This window comes from Dama dama, chromosome 31, assembly GCF_033118175.1.
Source record: "Dama dama isolate Ldn47 chromosome 31, ASM3311817v1, whole genome shotgun sequence".
In the NCBI taxonomy this organism is placed as follows: Eukaryota; Metazoa; Chordata; class Mammalia; order Artiodactyla; family Cervidae; genus Dama; species Dama dama.
The window spans coordinates 4,271,908-4,292,313 of NC_083711.1; positions in this window are offsets into that span (position 1 = coordinate 4,271,908).

Genomic DNA, 20,406 nt, shown 5'->3' on the forward strand with positions numbered 1-20,406 from the left:
AGCTCTCATCTCGAGTTGATTTGGGGTCCACGGAGCCATTTCATGTTGCTCCAGTGACCTCAGGATCCCTCTAGACTTGAGACAGTGATCTTGGGTTTTCTCTGGAGTGCCATCAAGGAAATCAAGGCTCCTTTCACGTTTGATGTGGAACACGGAATTGCTCTGCATGCAGTGCAGGGGAATCGGGTCTCAACTCGCGGCGAGGGGGAAATCTCATGGTTTTTCTCGAGTTGCGGCCGGAACCTGGGGTATATACTTGAGTTACGATGGGGAGGGCCCTTCCAGACACGTGTTTGTTCAGCGACGTCAGGACTCCTGCCTAGGTGCGAGGGACACCTCGGGATTCTCCTCGAGTCTTGGCATGGCAATTGGGACGCGTCTCCACGTGAGGCGGGAGACTCAGTGTCCCTTTCCACGTGCCACAGGGATCCTGGGACTCCTATCCATTTTCAAGAGGAGTCAGGCATCGTCTCCTTTGGAAGCATTGATCTCCGCGGACCTCTCGAGTTTTCAAAGGATGTGAGGCCTCCGCTCGCGATGAGGCGGAGAATTAGGTCTTTCTCTGTGGTCTCCACAGGGGATTCAGACATCCCTTCTTCTTGGGAGATGCAAGATGAGCGTGCATTCAATTCACTGCAGGGATATCCGGTCTTACTTCGAGTCAGAGCATCTCGGTGTCCATTCCACTTGATGCCACAAACTCAGGGTCCCTCTCACATACCTGTAGCTGAGAGAAGCCTCCTCTTGAGGGGCTTGTGGAAAGTTCATATTCCTCTTGAGTTGAAGCCAGGGACTAAGCTCTCATCTCGAGTTGATTTGTGGTCCACGGAGCCCTTTCCTGTTGGTCCAGTGACCTCAGGATCCCTCTAGACTTGAAACAGTGATCTTGGGTTTTCTCTGGAGTGCCATCAAGGAAATCAAGGCTCCTTTCACGTTTGATGTCGAACACGGAATTGCTCTGCATGCAGTGCAGGGGAATCGGGCCTCAACTCGCGGGGAGGGGTAAATCTCATGGTATTTTTCAGTTGCGGCCGGAACCTGGGATATATTCTCGAGTTACGACAGGGAGGGCCCTTCCAGACACGTGTTTGTTGAGCGACGTCAGGACTCCTGCCTAGGTGCGAGGGACACCTCGGGATTCTCCTCGAGTCTTGCCATGGCAATGGGGACGCGTCTCCACGTGAGGCGGGAGACCCAGGGTCCCTTTTCACGTGCCACAGGAATCCTAGGACTCCTATCCATTTTCAAGAGGAGTCAGGCATCGTCTCCTTTGGAAGCATTGATCTCCGGGGACCTCTCGAGTTTTCAAAGGATGTGAGGCCTCCGGTCGCGATGAGGCGGAGAACACGGTCTTTCTCTGTGGTCTCCACAGGGGATTCACACATCCCTTCGTCTTGGGAGATGCAAGACGAGCCTGCATTCAATTCACTGCAGGAATATCCGGCCTTACTTCGAGTCAGAGCATCTCGGTGTCCATTCCACTTGAGGCCACAAACTCAGGGTCCCTCAAATATACCTGTAGCTGAGAGAAGCCTCCTCTTGAGGTGCTTGTGGAAAGTTGGTATTCCTCTTGAGTCAAAACCAGGGACTAAGCTCTCATCTCGAGTTGATTTGGGGTCCACGGAGCCCTTACTTGTTGCTCCAGTGACCTCAGGATCCCTCTAGACTTGAGACAGTGATCTTGGGTTTTCTCTGGAGTGCCATCAAGGAAATCAAGGCTCCTTTCTATTTTGATGTGGAATACGGAATTGCTCTGCACGCAGGGCAGGTGAATCGGGCCTCATCTCGCGGCGAGGGGGGAGTCTCATGGTTTTTCTCGAGTTGCGGCCGGAACCTGGGGTATATTCTCGAGTTACGACGGGGAGGGGACTTCCAGACACGTGTTTGTTGAGCGACGTCAGGACTCCTGCCTAGGTGCGAGGGACACCTCGGGATTCTCCTCGAGTCTTGGCATGGCATTTTGGACGCGTCTCCACGTGAGGCGGGAGACCCAGGGTCCCTTTTCACGTGCCACAGGGATCCTGGGACTCCTATCCATTTTCAAGAGGAGTCAGGCATCGTCTCTTTGGAAGCATTGATCTCCTCGGACCTCTCGAGTTTTCAAAGGATGTGAGGCCTCCGGTCGCGATGAGGCGGAGAACTCGCTCTTTCTCTGTGGTCTCCCCAGCGGATTCAGACATCCCTTCGTCTTGGGAGATGCAAGATGAGCATGCATTCAATTCACTGCAGGGATGTCCGGCCTTACTTCGAGTCAGAGCATCTCGGTGTCCATTCCACTTGAGGCAACAAACTCAGGGTCCCTCTCACATACCTGTAGCTGAGAGAAGCCTCCTCTTGAGGTGCTTGTGGAAAGTTCGTATTCCTCTTGAGTCGAAGCCAGGGACTAAGCTCTCATCTCGAGTTGATTTGGGGTCCACTGAGCCCTTTGTTGTTGCTACAGTGACCTCAGGATCCCTCTAGACTTGAGACACTGATCTTGGGTTTTCTCTGGAGTGCCATCAAGGAAATCAAGGCTCCTTTCATTTTTGATGTGGAATACGGAATTGCTCTGCACGCAGGGCAGGGGAATTGGGCCTCATCTCGCGGCGAGGGGGAAGTCTCATGGTTTTTCTCGAGTTGCGGCCGGAACCTGGGGTATATTCTCGAGTTACGACGGGGAGGTCCCTTCCAGACACGTGTTTGTACAGCGACGTCAGGACTCCTGCCTAGGTGCGAGGGACACCTCGGGATTCTCCTCGAATCTGGCATGGCAATTGGGACGCGTCTCCACGTGAGGCGGGAGACCCAGTGTCCCTTTCCACGTGCCACAGGGATCCTGGGACTCCTATCCATTTTCAAGAGGAGTCAGGCATCGTCTCCTTTGGAAGCATTGATCTCCGCAGACCTCTCGAGTTTTCAAAGGATGTGAGGCCTCCGGTCGCGATGAGGCGGAGGAGTAGGTCTTTCTCTGTGGTCTCCACAGGGGATTCAGACATCCCTTCTTCTTGGGAGATGCAAGACGAGACTGCATTCAATTCACTGCAGGGATATCCGGCCTTACTTCGAGTCAGAGCATCTCGGTGTCCATTCCACTTGAGGCCACAAACTCAGGGTCCCTCTCACATACCTGTAGCTGAGAGAAGCCTCCTCTTGAGTTGCTTGTGGAAAGTTGGTATTCCACTTGTGTTGAAGCCAGGGACTAAGCTCTCATCTCGAGTTGATTTGGGGTCCATGGAGCCCTTTCATGTTGCTCCAGTGACCTCAGGATCCCTCTAGACTTGAGACAGTGATCTTGGGTTTTCTCTGGAGTTCCATCCAGGAAATCAAGGCTACTTTCACGTTTGATGTGGAAAACGGAATTGCTCTGCATGCAGTGCAGGGGAATCGGGCCTCAACTCGCGGCGAGGGGGAAATCTCATGGTTTTTCTCGAGTTGCGGCCGGAACCTGGGGTATATTCTCGAGTTACGACGGGGAGGGCCCTTCCAGACACGTGTTTGTTCAGCGACGTCAGGACTCCTGCCTAAGTGCGAGGGACACTTCGGGATTCTCCTCGAGTCTTGGCATGGCAATTGGGACGCGTCTCCACGAGAGGCGGGAGACCCAGTGTCCCTTTCCACGTGCCACAGGGATCCTGGGACTCCTATCCATTTTCAAGAGGAGTCAGGCATCGTCCTCTTTGGAAGCATTAATCTCTGTGGACCTCTCGAATTTTCAAAGGATGTGAGGCCTCCGGTTGCGATGAGGGGGAGAATTAGGTCTTTCTCTGTGGTCTCCACAGGGGATTCAGACATCCCTTCGTCTTGGGAGATGCAAGACGAGCGTGCATTCAATTCCCTGCAGGGATATCCGGCCTTACATCGAGCCAGAGCATCTCGGTGTCCATTCCACTTGAGGCCACAAACTCAGGGTCGCTATCACATACCTGCAGCTGAGAGAAGCCTCCTCTTGAGGTGCTTGTGGAAAGTTGGTATTGCTCTTGAGTCGAAGCCAGGGACTAAGCTCTCATCTCGAGTTGATTCGGGTCTTCGGAGCCCTTTCATGTTGCTACAGTGACCTCAGGATCCCTCTAGACTTGAGACAGTGATCTTGGGTTTTCTCTGGAGGGCCATCAAGGAAATCAAGGCTCCTTTCACGTTTGATGTGGAACACGGAATTGCTCTGCAGCCAGTCCAGGGAAATCGGGCCTCATCTCTCGGCGAGGGGGGATTCTCATGGTTTTTCTCGAGTTGCGGCCGGATCCTGGGGTATATTCTCGAGTTACGACGGGGAAGGCCCTTCCAGACACGTGTTTGTTCAGCGACGTCAGGACTCCTGCCTTGGTGTGAGGGACACCTCGGGATTCACCTCGAGTCTTGGCATGGCAATTTGCTCGCGTCTCCACATGAGGCGGGGGACCCAGGGTCCCTTTCCATGTGCCACAGGGATCCTGGGACTCCTATCCATTTTCAAGAGGAGTCAGGCATCATCTCCTTTGGAAGCATTGAACTCCACGGACCTCTCCAGTTTTCAAAGGATGTGAGGCCTCCTGTCGCGATGAGGAGGAGAACTAGGTCTTTCTCTGTGGTCTCCTCAGGGGATTCAGACATCCCTTCGTTTTGGGAGATGCAAGTCGAGCCTGCACTCAATTCACTGCAGGGATATCCGGCCTTACTTCGAGTCAGAGCATCTCGGTGTCCATTCCACTTGAGGCCACAAACTCAGGGTCCCTCTCACATACATGTAGCAGAGAAAAGCCTCCTCTTGAGGTTCTTGGGGAAAGTTGGTATTCGTCTTGACTCGAAGCCAGGGACTAAGCTCTCATCTCGAGTTGATTTGGGGTCCACGGAGCCCTTTCGTGTTGCTACAGTGACCTCAGGATCCCTCTAGACTTGAAACAGTGATCTTGGGTTTTCTCTGGAGTGCCATCAAGGAAATCAAGGCTCCTTTCACGTTTGATGTGGAACACAGAATTGCTCTGCCCGCAGTGCAGGGGAATCGGGCCTCATCTCGCGGCGAGGGGGAAGTCTCATGGTTTTTCTCAAGTTGTGGCCGGAACCTGGGGTATATTCTCGAGTTACGACGGGCAGGGCCCTTCCAGACACGTGTTTGTTCAGCGACGTCAGGACTCCTGCCTAGGTGCGAGGGACAACTCGAGATTCTCCTCGAGTCTTGGCATGGCAATTGGGACGCGTCTCCACATGTGGCGGGAGACCCAGTGTACCTTTCAACGTGCCACAGGGATCCTGGGACTCCTATCCATTTTCAAGAGGAGCCAGGCTTCGTCTCCTTTGGAAGCATTGATCTCCGCGGACCTCTCGAGTTTTCAAAGGATGTGAGGCCTCCGGTCGCGTTGAGGCGGAGGACTAGGTCTTTCTCTGGGGTCTCCACAGGAGATTCAGACATCCCTTCGTCTTGGGAGATGCAAGACGAGCCTGCATTCAATTCACTGCAGGGATATCCGGGCTTACTTTGAGTCAAAGCATCTCGGTGTCCATTCCACTTGAGGCCACAAACTCAGGGTCCCTCTCACATACCTGTAGCTGAGAGAAGCCTCCTCTTGAGGTGCTTGTGGAAAGTTGGTATTCCTCTTGAGTCGAAGCCAGGGACTAAGCTCTCATCTCGAGTTGATTTGGGGTCCACGGAGCCCTTTCGTGTTGCTAAAGTGACCTCAGGATCCCTCTAGACTTGAGACAGTGATCTTGGGTTTTCTCTAGAGTGCCATCAAGGAAATCAGGGCTCCTTTCACGTTTGATGTGAAACACGGAATTGCTCTGCATGCAGTGCAGGGGAATCGGGCCTCACCTCGCGGCTAGGTGGAAATCTCATGGTTTTTCTCGATTTGCGGCCGGAACCTAGGGTATATTCTCGAGTTACGATTGGGAGGACCCTTCCAGACACGTGTTTGTTCAGCGACATCAGGACTCCTACCTAGGTGCGAAGGACACCTCGGGATTCTCCTCGAGTCTTGGCATGTCAATTGGGACGCGTCTCCACGTGAGGCGGGAGACCCAGGGTCCCTTTCCACGTGCCAGAGGGATCCTGGGACTCCTATCCATTTTCAAGAGGAGTCAGGCATCGTCTCCTTTGGAAGCATTGATCTCCGCGGACCTCTCGAGTTTTCAAAGGATGTGAGGCCTCCGGTCGCGATGAGGCGGAGAACTCGGTCTTTCTCTGTGGTCTCCACAGGGGATTCAGACATCCCTTCGTCTTGGGAGATGCAAGACGAGCCTGCATTCAATTGACTGCAGGGATATCCGGCCTTACTTCGAGTCAGAGCATCTCGGTGTCCATTCCACTTGAGGCCACAAACTCAGGGTCCCTCTCACATACCTGTAGCTGAGAGAAGCCTCCTCTTGAGGTGCTTGTGGAAAGTTGGTATTCCTCTTGAATCGAAGCCAGGGACTAAGCTCTCATCTCGAGTTGATTTGGGGTCCACGGAGCCCTTTCGTGTTGCTCCAGTGACCTCAGGATCCCTCTAGACTTGAGACAGTGATCTTGGGTTTTCTCTGGAGTGCCATCAAGGAAATCAAGGCTCCTTTCACGTTTGATGTGGAACACGGAATTGCTCTGCATGCAGTGCAGGGGAATCGGGCCTCATCTCGCGGCGACGGCGAAGTCTCATGGTTTTTCTCGAGTTGCGGCCGGAACCTGGGGTATATTCTCGAGTTACGACGGGGAGGGCCCTTCCAGACACGTGTTTGTTCAGCGATGTCAGGACTCCTGCCTAGGTGCGAGGGACACCTCGGTATTCTCCTCGAATCTTGGCATGGCAATTGGGACGCGTCTCCACGGGAGGCGGGAGACCCAGGGTCCCATTCCACGTGCCACAGGGATCCTGGGACTCCTATCCATTTTCAAGAGGAGTCAGGCATCGTCTCCTTTGGAAGCATTGATCTCCGCGGACCTCTCGAATTTTCAAAGGATGTGAGGCCTCTGGTCGCGATGAGGCAGAAAATTAGGTCTTTCTCTGTGGTCTCCACAGGGGATTCAGACATCCCTTCGTCTTGGGAGATGCAAGACGAGCCTGCATTCAATTCACTGCAGGGATATCCGGACTTACTTCGAGTCAGAGCATCTCGGTGTCCATTCCACTTGAGGCCACAAAGTCAGGGTCCCTCTCACATACTTGTAGCTGAGAGAAGCCTCCTCTTGAGGTGCTTGTGGAAAGTTGATATTCCTCTTGAGTCTAAGCCAGGGACTAAGCTCTCATCTCGAGTTGATTTGGGGTCCACGGAGCCCTGTCGTGTTGCTCCAGTGACCTCAGGATCCCTCTAGACTTGAGACAGTGATCTTGGGTTTTCTCTGGAGTGCCATCAAGGAAATCAAGGCTCCTTTCACTTTTGATGTGGAACACGGAATTGCTCTGCACGCAGTGCAGGGGAATCGGGCCTCATCTTGCTGCGAGGGGGAAGTCTCATGGTTTTTCTCGAGTTGCGGGCGGAACCTGGGGTATATTCTCGAGTTACGACGGGGAGGTCCCTTCCAGACACGTGTTTGTTTATCGACGTCAGGACTCCTGCCTAGGTCCGAGGGACACCTCGGGATTCTCCTCGAGTCTTGGCATGGCAATTTGGACGCGTCTCCATGAGAGGCGGGAGACCCAGGGTCCCTTTCCACGTGCCACAGGGATCCTGGGACTCCTGTCTATTTTCAAGAGGAGTCAGGCATCGTCTCCTTCGGAAGCATTGATCTCCGCGGACCTCTCGAATTTTCAAAGGATGTGAGGCCTCTGGTCGCGATGAGGTGGAGGACTAGGTCTTTCACTGTAGTCTCCACAGGGGATTCAGACATCCCTTCGTCTTGGGAGATGCAAGACGAGCCTGCATTCAATTCACTGCAGGGATATCTGGCCTTACTTGGAGTCAGAGCAACTCGGTGTCCATTCCACTTGAGGCCACAAACTCAGGGGCCCTCTCACCTACCTGTAGCTGAGAGAAGCCTCCTCTTGAGGTGCTTTTGGAAAGTTGGTATTCCTCTTGAGTCGAAGCCAGGGACTAAGATCTCATCTCGAGTTGATTTGGGGTCCACGGAGGACTTTCCTTTTGCTCCAGTGAACTCAGGATCCCTCTAGACTTGAGACAGTGATCTTGGGTTTTCTCTGGAGTGCCATCAAGGAAATCAAGGCTCCTTTCACGTTTGATGTGGAACAAGGAATTGCTCTGCACGCAGTGCAGGGGAATCGGGCCTCATCTCGCGGCGAGTGGGAAGCCTCATGGTTTTTCTCGAGTTGCGGCCGGAACCTTGGGTATATTCTCGAGTTACGACGGGGAGGGCCCTTCCAGACACGTGTTTGTTCAGCGACCTCAGGACTCCTGCCTAGGTGCGAGGGACACCTCGGGATTCTCCTCGAGTCCTGGCATGGCAATGGGGACGCGTCTCCACGTGAGGCGGGAGTCTCAGGGTCCCTTTCCACGTGCCACAGGGATCCTTGGACTCCTATCCATTTTCAAGAGGAGTCAGGCATCGTCTCCTTTGGAAGCATTGATCTCCGCGGACCTCTCGAGTTTTCAAAGGATGTGAGGCCTCCGCTCGCGATGAGGCGGAGAATTAGGTTTTTCTCTGTGGTCTCCACAGGGGATTCAGACATCCCTTCGTCTTGGGAGATGCAAGACGAGCCTGCATTCAATTCACTGCAGGGATATCCGGCCTTACGTCGAGTCAGAGCATCTCGGTGTCCATTCCACTTGAGGCCACAAACTCAGGGGCCCTCTCACATACCTGTAGCTGAGAGAAGCCTCCTCTTGAGGTGCTTGTGGAAAGTTGGTATTCCTCTTGAGTCGAAGCCAGGGACTAAGCTCTCATCTCGAATTGATTTGGGGTCCACGGAGTCCTTTCGTGTTGCTACAGTGACCTCAGGATACCTCTAGACTTGAGACAGTGATCTTGGGTTTTCTCTGGAGTGCCATCAAGGAAATCAAGGCTCCTTTCCCTTTTGATGTGGATTACGGAATTGCTCTGCACGCAGGGCAGGGGAATCGGGCCTCATCTCGCGGCGAGGGGTTAGTCTCATGGTTTTTCTCGAGTTGCGGCCGGAACCTGGGGTATATTCTCGAGTTACGACGGGGAGGTCCCTTCCAGACATGTGTTTGTTCAGCGACGTCAGGGCTCCTGCCTAGGTGCGAGGGACACCTCGGGATTCTCCTCGAGTCTTGGCATGGCAATTGGGATGCGTCTCCACGTGAGGCATGAAACCCAGTGTCCCTTTCACGTGCCACAGGGATCCTTGGACTCCTATCCATTTTCAAGTGGAGTCGGGCATCGTCTCCTTTGGAAGCATTGATCTCTGCAGACCTCTCGAGTTTTCAAAGGATGTGAGGCCTCCGCTCGCGATGAGGCGGAGAATTAGGTTTTTCTCTGTGGTCTCCACAGGGGATTCAGACATCCCTTCGTCTTGGGAGATGCAAGACGAGCCTGCATTCAATTCACTGCAGGGATATCCGGCCTTACGTCGAGTCAGAGCATCTCGGTGTCCATTCCACTTGAGGCCACAAACTCTGGGTCCCTCAAATATACATGTAGCTGAGAGAAGCCTCCTCTTGAGGTGCTTGTGGAAAGTTGGTATTCCTCTTGAGTCTAAGCCAGGGACTAAGCTCTCATCTCAAGTTGATTTCGGTCCACGGAGCCCTTTCCTGTTGGTCCAGTGACCTCAGGATCCCTCTAGACTTGAGACAGTGATCTTGGGTTTTCCCTGGTGTGCCATCAAGGAAATCAAGGCTCCTTTCATGTTTGATGTGGAACACGGAATTGCTCTGCACGCAGTGCAGGGGAATCGGGCCTCATCTCGCGGCGAGGGGGAAGTCTCATGGTTTTTCTCGAGTTGCGGCCGGAACCTGGGGTATATTCTCGAGTTACGACGGGGAGGGCCCTTCCAGACACGTGTTTGTTCAGCGACGTCAGGACTCCTGCCTAGGTGCGAGGGACACCTCGGGATTCTCCTCGAGTCTTGGCATGGCAATTGGGACGCGTCTCCACGTGAGGCGGGAGACCCAGTGTCCCTTTCCACGTGCCACAGGGATCCTGGGACTCCTATCCATTTTCAAGAGGAGTCAGGCATCGTCTCCTTTGGAAGCATTGATCTCCGCGGACCTCTCGAGTTTTCAAAGGATGTGAGGCCTCCGGTCGCGAGGAAGCGGAGGACTAGGTCTTTCTCTGTGGTCTCCACAGGGGATTCAGACATCCCTTCGTCTTGGGAGATGCAAGACGAGCCTGCATTCAATTCACTGCAGGGATATCCGGCCTTACTTCGAGTCAGAGCATCTCGGTGTCCATTCCACTTGAGGCCACAAACTCAGGGTCCCTCTCACATACCTGTAGCTGAGAGAAGCCTCCTCTTGAGGTGCTTGTGGAAAGTTGGTATTCCTCTTGAGTCGAAGCCAGGGACTAAGCTCTCATCTCGAGTTGATTTGGGGTCCACGGAGCCCTTTCGGGTTGCTCCAGTGACCTCAGGATCCCTCTAGACTTGAGACAGTGATCTTGGGTTTTCTCGGGAGTGCCATCAAGGAAATCAAGTCTCGTTTGAAATTTGATGTGGAACACGGAATTGCTCTGCACGCAGTGCAGGGGAATCGGGCCTCATCTCGCGGCGAGGGGGATGTCTCATGGTTTTTCTCAAGCTGCAGCCGAAACCTGGGGTATATTCTCGAGTTACGACGGGGAGGGCCCTTCCAGACACGTGTTTGTTCAGCGACGTCAGGACTCCTGCCTAGGTGCGAGGGACACCTCGGGATTCTCCTCGAGTCTTGGCATGGCAATTGGGACGCGTCTCCACGTGAGGCGGGAGACCCAGTGTCCCTTTCCACGTGCCACAGGGATCCTGGGACTCCTATCCATTTTCAAGGGGAGTCAGGCATCGTCTCCTTTGGAAGCATTGATCTCCGCGGACCTCTCGAATTTTCAAAGGATGTGAGGCCTCCGGTCTCGATGAGGCGGAGAACGAAGTCTTTCTCTGTGGTCTCCACAAGGGATTCAGACAACCCTTCGTCTTGGGAGATGCAAGACGAGCCTGCATTCAATTCACTGCAGGGATATCCGGCCTTACTTCGAGTCAGAACATCTCGGTGTCCATTCCACGTGAGGCCACAAACTCAGGGGCCCTCTCACATACCTGTAGCTGAGAGAAGCCTCCTCTTGAGGTGCTTGTGGAAAGTTGGTATTCCTCTTGAGTCTAAGCCAGGGACTAAGCTCTCTTCTCGAGTTGATTTCGGTCCACGGAGCCCTTTCCTGTTGGTCCAGTGACCTCAGGATCCCTCTAGACTTGAGACAGTGATCTTGTGTTTTCTCTGGAGTGCCATCAAGGAAATCAAAGCTCCTTTCTCGTTTGATGTGGAACACGGAATTGCTCTGCATGCAGTGCAGGGGAATCGGGCCTCAACTCGCGGAGAGGGGGAAATCTCATGGTTTTTCTCGAGTTGCGGCCCGAACATGGGGTATATTCTCGAGTTACGACGGGGAGGGCCCTTCCAGACACGTGTTTGTTCAGCGACGTCAGGACTCCTGCCTAGGTGCGAGGGACACCTCGGGATTCTCCTCGAGTCTTGGCATGGCAATTTGGACGCGTCTCCACGTGAGGCGGGAGACCCAGGGTCCCTTTTCACGTGCCACAGGGATCCTGGGACTCCTATCCATTTTCAAGGGGAGTCAGGCATCGTCTGCTTTGGAAGCATTGATCTCCGCGGACCTCTCGAGTTTTCAAAGGATGTGAGGCCTCCGCTCGCGATGAGGCGGAGAATTAGGTTTTTCTCTGTCGTCTCCACAGGGGATTCAGACATCCCTTCGTCTTGGGAGATGCAAGACGAGCCTGCATTCAATTCACTGCAGGGATATCCGGCCTTACTTCGAGTCAGAGCATTTCGGTGTCCATTCCACTTGAGGCCACAAACTCAGGGTCCCTCTCACATACCTGTAGCTGAGAGAAGCCTCCTCTTGAGGTGCTTGTGGAAAGTTGGTATTCCTCTTGAGTCGAAGCCAGGGACTAAGCTCTCATCTCGAGTTGATTTGGGGTCCACGGAGCACTTTCGTGTTGCTACAGTGACCTCAGGATCCCTCTAGACTAGAGACAGTGATCTTGGGTTTTCTCTGGAGTGCCATCAAGGAAATCAAGGCTCCTTTCACTTTTGATGTGGAATACGGAATTGCTCTGCACGCAGGGCAGGGGAATCGGGCCTCATCTCGCGGCGAGGGGGAAGTCTCATGGTTTTTCTCGAGTTGCGGCCGGAACCTGGGGTATATTCTCGAGTTGTGACGGGGAGGTCCCTTCCAGACATGTGTTTGTTCAGCAACGTCAGGACTCCTGCCTAGGTGCGAGGGACACCTCGGGATTCTCCTCGAGTCTTGGCATGGCAATTTGGACGCGTCTCCACGTGAGGCGGGAGACCCAGGGTCCCTTTCCACGTGCCACAGGGATCCTGGGACTCCTATCCATTTTCAAGATGAGTCAGGCATCGTCTCCTTTGGAAGCATTGATCTCCACGGACCTCTCGAGTTTTCAAAGGATGTGAGACCTCTGGTCGCGATGAGGCGGAGAACTCGGTCTTTCTCTGTGGTCTCCACAGGGGATTCAGACATCGCTTCGTCTTGGGAGACGCAAGACGAGCCTGCATTCAATTCACTGCAGGGATATCCGGCCTTACTTCGAGTCAGAGCATCTCGGTGTCCATTCCACTTGAGGCCACAAACTCAGGGTCCCTCTCACATACCTGTAGCTGAGAGAAGCCTCCTCTTGAGGTGCTTTTGGAAAGTTGGTATTCCTCTTGACTCGAAGCCAGGGACTAAGCTCTCATCTCGAGTTGATTTGGGGTCCACGGAGAACTTTCATGTTGCTCCAGTGACCTCAGGATCCCTCTAGACTTGAGACAGTGATCTTGGGTTTTCTCTGGAGTGCCATCAAGGAAATCAAGGCTCCTTTCACGTTTGATGTGGAATACGGAATTGCTCTGCACGCAGTGCAGGGGAATCGGGCCTCATCTCGCGGCTAGGGGGAAGTCTCATGGTTTTTCTCGAGTTGCGGCCGGAACCTGGGTATATTCTCGAGTTACGACGAGGAGGGCCCTTCCAGACACGTGTTTGTTCAGCGACGTCAGGACTCCTGCCTAGGTGCGAGGGACACCTCGGGATTCTCCTCGAGTCTTGGCATGGCAATTGGGACGCGTCTCCACGTGAGGCGGGAGACCCAGGGTCCCTTTCCACGTGCCACAGGTACCTGGGACTCCTATCCATTTTCAAGAGGAGTCAGGCATCGTCTCCTTTGGAAGCATTGATCTCCGTGGACCTCTCGAGTTTTCAAAGGATGTGAGGCCTCCGCTCGCGATGAGGCGGAGAATTAGGTTTTTCTCTGTGGTCTCCACAGGAGATTCAGACATCCCTTCGTCATGGGAGATGCAAGACGAGCCTGCATTCAATTCACTGCAGGGATATCCGGCCTTACTTCGAGGCAGAGCATCTCGGTGTCCATTCCACTTGAGGCCACAAACTCAGGGGCCCTCTCACATACCTGTAGCTGAGAGAAGCCTCCTCTTGAGGTGCTTGTGGAAAGTTGGTATTCCTCTTGAGTCGAAGCCAGGGACCAAGCTCTCATCTCGAGTTGATTTGGGGTCCATGGAGCCCATTCGTGTTGCTACAGTGACCTCAGGATCCCTCTAGACTAGAGACAGTGATCTTGGGTTTTCTCTGGAGTGCCATCAAGGAAATCAAGGCTCCTTTCACTTTAGATGTGGAATACGGAATTGCTCTGCACGCAGGGCAGGGGAATCGGGCCTCATCTCGCGGCGAGGGGGAAGTCTCATGGTTTTACTCGAGTTGCGGCCAGAACCTGGGGTATATTCTCGAGTTACGACGGGGAGGTCCCTTCCAGACACGTGTTTGTTCAGCGACGTCAGGACTCCTGCCTAGGTGCGAGGGACACCTCGGGATTCTCCTCGAGTCTTGGCATGGCAATTGGGATGCGTCTCCACGTGAGGCATGAGGCCCAGGGTCCCTTTCCACGTGCCACAGGGATCCTGGGACTCCTATCCATTTTCAAGAGGAGTCAGGCATCGTCTCCTTTGGAAGCATTGATCTCCGCGGACCTCTCGAGTTCTTAAAGGATGTGAGGCCTCCGGTCGCGATGAGGCAGAGAACTCGGTCTTTATCTGTGGTCTCCACAGGGGATTCAGACATCCCTTCGTCTTGGAGATGCAAGACGAGCCTGCATTCAATTCACTGCAGGGATATCCGGCCTTACTTAGAGTCAGAGCATCTCGGTGTCCATTCCACTTGAGGCCACAAACTCAGGGTCCCTCTCACATACCTGTAGCTGAGAGAAGCCTCCCCTTGAGGTGCATGTGGAAAGTTGGTATTCCTCTTGAGTCGAAGCCAGGGAGTAAGCTCTCATCTCGAGTTGATTTGGGGTCCACGGAGCCCTGTCGTGTTGCTCCAGTGACCTCAGGATCCCTCTAGACTTGAGACAGTGATCTTGGGTTTTCTCTGGAGTGCCATCAAGGAAATCAAGGCTCCTTTCACGTTTGATGTGGAACACGGAATTGTTCTGCACGCTGTGCAGGGGAATCGGGCTTCATCCAGCGGCGAGGGGGAAGTCTCATGGTTTTTCTCGAGTTGCGGCCGGAACCTGGGGTATATTCTCGAGTTACGCCGGGGAGGGCCCTTCCAGACACGTGTTTGTTCAGCGACGTCAGGACTCCTACTAGGTGCGAGGGACACCTCGGTATTCTCCTCGAGTCTTGGCATGGCAATGGGGACGCGTCTCCACATGAGGCGAGAGACCCAGGGTCCCTTTCCACGTGCCACAGCGATCCTTGGACTCCTATCCATTTTGAGGAGGAGTCAGGCATCGTCTCCTTTGGAAGCATTGATCTCCGCGGACCTCTCGAGTTTTCAAAGGATGTGAGGCCTCCGCTCGCGATGAGGCGGAGAATTAGGTTTTTCTCTGTGGTCTCCACAGGGGATTCAGACATCCCTTCGTCTTGGGAGATGCAAGACGAGCCTGCATTCAATTCACTGCAGGGATATCCGGACTTACTTCGAGTCAGAGCATCTCGGTGTCCATTCCACTTGAGGCCACAAACTCAGGGTCCCTCTCACATACTTGTAGCTGAGAGAAGCCTCCTCTTGAGGTGCTTGTGGAAAGTTGATATTCCTCTTGAGTCTAAGCCAGGGACTAAGCTCTCATCTCGAGTTGATTTGGGGTCCACGGAGCCCTTTCCTGTTGCTCCAGTGACCTCAGGATCCCTCTAGACTTGAGACAGTGATCTTGGGTTTTCTCTGGAGTGCCATCAAGGAAATCAAAGCTCCTTTCTCGTTTGATGTGGAACACGGAATTGCTCTGCATGCAGTGCAGGGGAATCGGGCCTCAACTCGCGGAGAGGGGGAAATCTCATGGTTTTTCTCGAGTTGCGGCCCGAACATGGGGTATATTCTCGAGTTACGACGGGGAGGGCCCTTCCAGACACGTGTTTGTTCAGCGACGTCAGGACTCCTGCCTAGGTGCGAGGGACACCTCGGGATTCTCCTCGAGTCTTGGCATGGCAATTTGGACGCGTCTCCACGTGAGGCGGGAGACCCAGGGTCCCTTTCCACGTGCCACAGGGATCCTGGGACTCCTATCCATTTTCAGGAGGAGTCAGGCATCGTCTGCTTTGGAAGCATTGATCTCCGCGGACCTCTCGAGTTTTCAAAGGATGTGAGACCTCCGGTCGCGATGAGGCGGAGAACTCGGTCTTTCTCTGTGGTCTCCATAGGGGATTCAGACATCCCTTCGTCTTGGGAGATGCAAGACGAGCCTGCATTCAATTCACTGCAGGGATATCCGGCCTTACTTCGAGTCAGAGCATCTCGGTTTCCATTCCACTTGAGGCCACAAACTCAGGGTCCCTCTCACATACCTGTAGCTGAGAGAAGCCTCCCCTTGAGGTGCTTGTGGAAAGTTGGTATTCCTCTTGAGTCGAAGCCAGGGACTAAGCTCTCATCTCGAGTTGATTTGGGGTCCACGGAGCCCTTTCGTGTTGCTCCAGTGACCTCAGAATCCCTCTAGACTTGAGACAGTGATCTTGGGTTTTCTCTGGAGTGCCATCAAGGAAATCAAGGCTCCTTTCACGTTTGATGTGGAACACGGAATTGTTCTGCACGCAGTGCAGTGGAATCGGGCCTCATCTCGCGGCGAGGGGTAAGTCTCATGGTTTTTCTCGAGTTGCGGCCGGAACCTGGGGTATATTCTCGAGTTACGACGGGGAGGGCCCTTCCAGACACATGTTTGTTCAGCGACGTCAGGACTCCTGCCTAGGTGCGAGGGACACCTCGGGATTCTCCTCGAGTCTTGGTATGGCAATGGGGACGTGTCTCCACGTGAGGTGGGAGACCCAGGGTCCCTTTCCACGTGCCACAGGGATCCTGGGACTCCTATCCATTTTCAAGGGGAGTCAGGCATCGTCTGCTTTGGAAGCATTGATCTCCGCGGACCTCTCGAGTTTTCAAAGGATGTGAGGCCTCCGCTCGCGATGAGGCGGAGAATTAGGTTTTTCTCTGTCGTCTCCACAGGGGATTCAGACATCCCTTCGTCTTGGGAGATGCAAGACGAGCCTGCATTCAATTCACTGCAGGGATATCCGGCCTTACTTCGAGTCAGAGCATTTCGGTGTCCATTCCACTTGAGGCCACAAACTCAGGGTCCCTCTCACATACCTGTAGCTGAGAGAAGCCTCCTCTTGAGGTGCTTGTGGAAAGTTGGTATTCCTCTTGAGTCGAAGCCAGGGACTAAGCTCTCATCTCGAGTTGATTTGGGGTCCACGGAGCACTTTCGTGTTGCTACAGTGACCTCAGGATCCCTCTAGACTAGAGACAGTGATCTTGGGTTTTCTCTGGAGTGCCATCAAGGAAATCAAGGCTCCTTTCACTTTTGATGTGGAATACGGAATTGCTCTGCACGCAGGGCAGGGGAATCGGGCCTCATCTCGCGGCGAGGGGGAAGTCTCATGGTTTTTCTCGAGTTGCGGCCGGAACCTGGGGTATATTCTCGAGTTGTGACGGGGAGGTCCCTTCCAGACATGTGTTTGTTCAGCAACGTCAGGACTCCTGCCTAGGTGCGAGGGACACCTCGGGATTCTCCTCGAGTCTTGGCATGGCAATTGGGATGCGTCTTCACGTGAGGCGAGAGACCCAGGGTCCCTTTCCACGTGCCACAGCGATCCTTGGACTCCTATCCATTTTCAAGAGGAGTCAGGCATCGTCTCCTTTGGAAGCATTGATCTCCGCGGACCTCTCGAGTTTTCAAAGGATGTGAGGCCTCCGCTCGCGATGAGGCGGAGAATTAGGTTTTTCTCTGTGGTCTCCACAGGGGATTCAGACATCCCTTCGTCTTGGGAAATGCAAGACGAGCCTGCATTCAATTCACTGCAGGGATATCCAGCCTTACGTCGAGTCAGAGCATCTCGGTGTCCATTCCACTTGAGGCCACAAACTCAGGGGCCCTCTCACATACCTGTAGCTGAGAGAAGCCTCCTCGTGAGGTGCTTGTGGAAAGTTGGTATTCCTCTTGAGTCGAAGCCAGGGACTAAGCCCTCATCTCGAGTTGATTTGGGTCCACGGAGCCCTTTTGTGTTCCTACAGTGACCTCAGGATCCCTCTAGACTAGAGACAGTGATCTTGGGTTTTCTCTGGAGTGCCATCAAGGAAATCAAGGCTCCTTTCACTTTTGATGTGGAATACGGAATGCTCTGCACCCAGGGCAGGGGAATCGGGCCTCATCTCGCGGCGAGGGGGAAGTCTCATGGTTTTTCTAGAGTTGCGGAAGAACCTGGGGTATATTCTCGAGTTACGACGGGGAGGTCCCTTCCAGACATGTGTTTGTTCAGCGACGTCAGGACTCCTGCCTAGGTGCGAGGGACACCTCGGGATTCTCCTCGAGTCTTAGCATGGCAATTGGGATGCGTCTCCACGTGAGGCATGAGACCCAGGGCTCCTTTCCACGTGCCACAGGGATCCTGGGACTCCTATCCATTTTCAAGAGGAGTCGGGCATCGTCTCCTTTGGAAGCATTGATCTCCGCAGACCTCTCGAATTTTCAAAGGATGTGAGTCCTCCGGTCGCGATGAGGCGGAGGACTAGGTCTTTCTCTGTGGTCTCCACAGGGAATTCAGTCATCTCTTCGTCTTGGGAGATGCAAGACGAGCCTGCATTCAATTCACTGCAGGGATATCCAGCCTTACTTCGAGTCAGAGCATCCCGGTGTCCATTCCACTTGAGGCCACAAACTCGGGGTCCCTCAAATATACCTGTAGCTGAGAGAAGCCTCCTCTTGAGGTGCTTGTGGAAAGTTGGTATTCCTCTTGAGTCTAAGCCAGGGACTAAGCTCTCATCTCGAGTTGATTTCGGTCCACGGAGCCGTTTCCTTTTGGTCCAGTGACCTCAGGATCCCTCTAGACTTGAAACAGTCTTCTTGGGTTTTCTCTGGAGTGCCATCAAGGAAATCAAGGCTGCTTTCATTTTTGATGTGGAACACGGAATTGCTCTGCATGCAGTGCAGGGGAATCGGGCCTCAACTCGCGGCGAGGGGGAAATCTCATGGTTTTTCTCGAGTTGCGGCCCAAACCTGGGGTATATTCTCGAGTTAAGACGTGGAGGGCCCTTCCAGACACGTGTTTGTTCAGCGACGTCAGGACTCCTGCCTAGGTGCGAGGGACACCTCGGGTTTCTCCTCGAGTCTTGGCAAGGCAATTGGGACGCGTCTCCACGTGAGGCGGGAGACCCAGGGTCCCTTTCCACGTGCCACAGGGATCCTGGGACTGCTATCCATTTTCAAGAGGAGTCAGGCATCGTCTCCTTTGGAAGCATTGATCTCCGCGGACCTCTCGAGTTTTCAAAGGATGTGAGGCCTCCGCTCGCGATGAGGCGGAGAATTAGGTTTTTCTCTGTGGTCTCCACAGGGGATTCAGACATCCCTTCGTCTTGGGAGATACAAGACGAGCCTGCATTCAATTCACTGCAGGGATGTCCGGCCTTACTTCGAGTCAGAGCATCTCGGTGTCCATTCCACTTGAGGCCACAAACTCAGGAGACCTCTCACATACCTGTAGCTGAGAGACGCCTCCTCTTGAGGTGCTTGTGGAAAGTTGGTATTCCTGTTGAGTCGAAGCCAGGGACTAAGCTCTCATCTCGAGTTGATTTGGGGTCCACGGAGCCCTTTTGTGTTGCTCCAGTGACCTCAGGATCCCTCTAAACTTGAGACAGGGATCTTGGGTTTTCTCTGGAGTGCCATCAAGGAAATCAAGGCTCCTTTCACGTTTGATGTGGAACACGGAATTGTTCTGCACGCAGTGCAGGGCAATCGGGCTTCATCAAGCGGCGAGGGGAAAGTATCATGGTTTTTCTCGAGTTGCGGCCGGAACCTGGGGTATATTCTCGAGTTACGATGGGGAGGGCCCTTCCAGACACGTGTTTGTTCAGCGACGTCAGTACTCCTGCCTAGGTGCGCGGGACACCTCGGGATTCTCCTCGAGTCTTGGCATGGCAATTTGGACGCTTCTCCACGTGAGCCGGGAGACCCAGGGTCCCTTTCCACGTGCCACAGGGATCCTGGGACTCCTATCCATTTTCAAGAGGAGTCAGGCATCGTCTCCTTTGGAAGCATTGATCTCCGCGGACCTCTCGAGTTTTCAAAGGATGTGAGGCCTTCGCTCGCGATGAGGCGGAGGACTAGCTCTTTCTCTGTCATCTCCACAGGGGATTCAGACATCCCTTCGTCTTGGTAGATGCAAGACGATCGTGCATTCAATTCACTGCAGGGATATCCGGACTTACTTCGAGTCACAGCATCTCGGTGTCCATTCCACTTGAGGCCACAAACTCAGGGTCCCTCTCACATACCTGTAGCTGAGAGAAGCCTCCTCTTGAGGTGCTTGTGGAAAGTTGGTATTCCTCTTGAGTCGAAGCCAGGGACTAAGCTCTCATCTCGAGTTGATTTGTGGTCTACGGAGCCCTTTCGTTTTGCTCCAGTGACCTCAGGATCCCTCTAGACTTGAGCCAGTGAACTTGGGTTTTCTCTGGAGTGCCATCAAGGAAATCAAGGCTCCTTTCACGTTTGATGTGGAAAACGGAATTGCTTTGCACGCAGGGCAGGGGAATCAGGCCTCATCTCGCGGCGAGGGGGAAGTCTCAAGGTTTTTCTCGAGTTGCGGCCCGAACCTGGGGTATATTCTCGAGTTACAACGGGGAGGGCCCTTCCAGACACGTGTTTGTTCAGCGACGTCAGGACTCCTGCCTAGGTGCGAGGGACACCTCGGGATTCTCCTCGAGTCTTGGCATGGCAATTGGGACGTGTCTCCACGTGAGGCGGGAGACACAGGGTTCCTTTCCACGTGCCACATGGATCCTGGGACTCCTATCCATTTTCAAGGGGAGTCAGTCATCGTCTCCTTTGGAAGCAATGATCTCCGCGGAACTCTCGAGTTTTCAAAGGATGT